Source organism: Pollicipes pollicipes, unplaced genomic scaffold, assembly GCF_011947565.3.
Source record: "Pollicipes pollicipes isolate AB1234 unplaced genomic scaffold, Ppol_2.1 Scaffold_7261;HRSCAF=8764_pilon_pilon_pilon, whole genome shotgun sequence".
Lineage (NCBI taxonomy): Eukaryota > Metazoa > Arthropoda > Thecostraca > Pollicipedomorpha > Pollicipedidae > Pollicipes > Pollicipes pollicipes.
Genome location: NW_023597054.1, coordinates 33350630 through 33353716, shown reverse-complemented (window position 1 = coordinate 33353716; position 3087 = coordinate 33350630).

Sequence of the window (3087 nt, the reverse complement as noted above, 5' to 3'; positions counted from 1 at the left end):
CCGTTGTGCACACCTGAAACATACCTCTGTGGCTGAGCACTTACCCATCTGTAATATTCTACCTATCCTACCTACTTGCCCAGGAACCTGCCTCTCTCAGAGATGGCAGCGTGCGGCCGGCTGCAGCACGGGATGCTGCTGCCCTGAAGCGCTACGACCACTGCCCGGAGCCGCTCCACGAGTCAACGGCTGCGGCACCGGACGCCGCTGCCTCGGCGGCGCGCTACGACCACTGCCCGGAGCCCTCCACGAGTCAACGACCTCTGGCCCGCGCGGTCCGGAGCACCACAGTGCAAACCGTGCTGCCGAGGCAAGATGAGCTGAGCTCATGCAGCGGCGGCCGTTTGGCTGAGGTGAGCTCGTGTCAGCCGCGGCTCACTGCGTTCCCGGCCAAGAATGGGGGGGGGGGGGGGGGGGTAGTTCGACATGGCCCTAATCTTGTGACTGTTGGCAGCTGAGGTGAGCAAATTGGGTATGCGCTGCTTTTATCGTAGTGAGACTTTGGACATTCGTCGGTTTCGATAGGGCCAATGCTATTACTCGTTAGAAAAGACTGTTTTTCAGACCATTTGTAAAAACATTTCCGGTTAAGTTAAAGTGATACATAATTTAATGGTCACACGCATGAAAACCGGCCAGTTACGGTTTGTTCCTAACACTGGAAATTCTTGCTGACTAGAAATAGCACTGTATTCATATATGGTATTCATTGTACTAGAAATGGAAGTGAGCGGACAGGTCGGGCAGCGAGGGTCCGACGTTCTGCCATGATGTGGACTGGCACTGCTTACTCCGGGCCTCGGAGGATGATCAGCGTGGGCGCCGATTCAAGCCTCCCGTCTTGCTCGTGAAGTGGGATTCACGCAAGGAATGATGCTGAGCCACAGTATCCTATTACTACCTCATTCCATGTTGCTCTGTGATTGCTGATGCTGCTGCAGCAACAGCATTCTGGCAGGGGCGCATCTAGGGCCTTGGTAAGAGGATGGTGCAGGGTTGATGAAGGGAGCCCTGATGGTGAAAGGGTCTCCCCACAATGAAGATATTTAGCTCATTTGGTTTCGAACTGACACGATTTGCATCGTTTCATGTTCATTTTCGACTTTATCATCTGGAACAGAAGTCAGAAAGCTAAAGAAAAGGAAATGGTTTGCGTTTTGAATTTAACAAACCTGAAGGAAATGATTGCTAACTGAATGCGTGGAATAAACCTCTGGCGATATTATTTGGGATGATCAGGTAAACTCTCCGTATATATTAGGAACATGCGCGCTTTCAACACTAGAAGCAAAATATCGGCATTGCAGTCTCCCTGAGCAGCGCGGCGTCAGGACCGCAGTTAAAACCAGGCGGCGGCCAGCGGCGGTCGAAAATGATGAGTATCTTGAAGAAGTACATTTCGACGCCTTTTGACATTTACTCGTGCATGCTGGTGGATGTTTCACCTACGGGATTTTTAGACTGACTCAGATTGATAACAGCAACGAAATAGCATTTACCACACTGCGAACTGGTGATGGAATCTGGTGGTGGAACTGAAAGAGTAAAGGCAAAATAGCTTTTTCTGTGCTGCTTGAGTTGTCGATGCGTCCAGGGGATAAATGCAAAGACAAAGCTGAAAGACACAGTTAGGTCCAATCTTCGAACAGCGCGAAGTGATTTTGAAAGCCTTTTGGAAGCATTATTTCACGACGGTTGTTCTCGGACACCCGGCGCCAGCCACCTGGTGTTAACTGCAGCGGCCAACAACGCTCCGTTTAACTCCTTAACACCAGAAAATTGCCAGCCGATTTCAACCCTAGAAACATCAAAATATTCCAAAGCGCAAGAAGTAGCGTGCGTCAAAAACACCTGTCCTCTCAAGGTCATCCCTCAAGGTCAAACACGTGCTCAAAGGGCGGGGAACTCAATATCACGAAAAAATCACTGCCAACATTGAACTTGTCAAGACCAGAATATTCACCACAGAAAAAAACTAGCGTCCGTCAACAAGTCCTGAGGTCTCAAGGTAATCTTCCAAGGTGATATTCAGGCTCAAAGTACGGGGAACTCCATGCTACGAAAAAGTTACCAGCAGATTTTAGACTTCCAAACATCAAAATATTTACAGTCTCAAGCGTTAGAGTCCGTCAAAAAATCCTAACCTCTTCAGGTCACCCTTCAAGGTCAAACGCGGACTCAAAGGACGGGGAACTCCACGTCACCAAAAAATTACCGACCGATTTTAAACTTGTAATAATCAGAATATACATCACAGATAAAACCAGCGCTCGTCAAAAATTCCTGACCTCTCAAAGTCATCCCTTAAGGTCAAAGTCAGGCTCAAAGGACGGGGAACTTGAAGTCACCAAACAATTACCGGCCGATTTTAAACTTGTTAGCGACAGAATATTCATCAAAGAAAAGACTTTCATTTGTCAAAACGTCTCTGCCTCTCAAGGTCATCCTTTATGGTGAGATTCAGGCTCAAAGGAAGCGGAACCTCATATCCCCCAAAAAATCACCGGCTGATTTTAAACATACAAATGTCAAAATATTTACAAGCGCAAGACCTTGGGTACGTCAAGAGGTCACTTTTTCAGGGACCCTATCAATACAAATCTCGGGCTTCGGCGTTGTTCCTGCTCGGGCAATGGGCCCCTAGGGCACACACTGAGCCAGCTGTTCGGTGCTGGTAGCCGCTGGCTGAAATAGGGGCCTTTAGTGTTCTAGGGGGGTTTCAATAGGTGTAAGAGGCCCTCTGGCCTGGCTGTCATTTTGGGTCACGGCCCTACGGGCTGGGAGCCTTAATGCGATTTACAGCCGGCTATTCAAGCCCTTCAAACTTCCAATCGGGCCCTTGATTATCGGTCCTAAAGGGGCCCATTGGGCTCGTCTTCGGGCCTTTCGAATACTGCCTACGGCCGACTCGGGCCCCTTACCAACTCGAAACTCGTTTTCAGCACTGTGGAGTCCTGCCGTCCCAGGAGCTCCTCAGTGACACACAGGCCCCGACCAATGTAAATTGCGGGCCCCAGCCTTGTCCCCATTTGGAAAATAGCCCCTTAGGCCAAGACCGACTGCTCGGTTTTGGTGGTGCCTGACCGA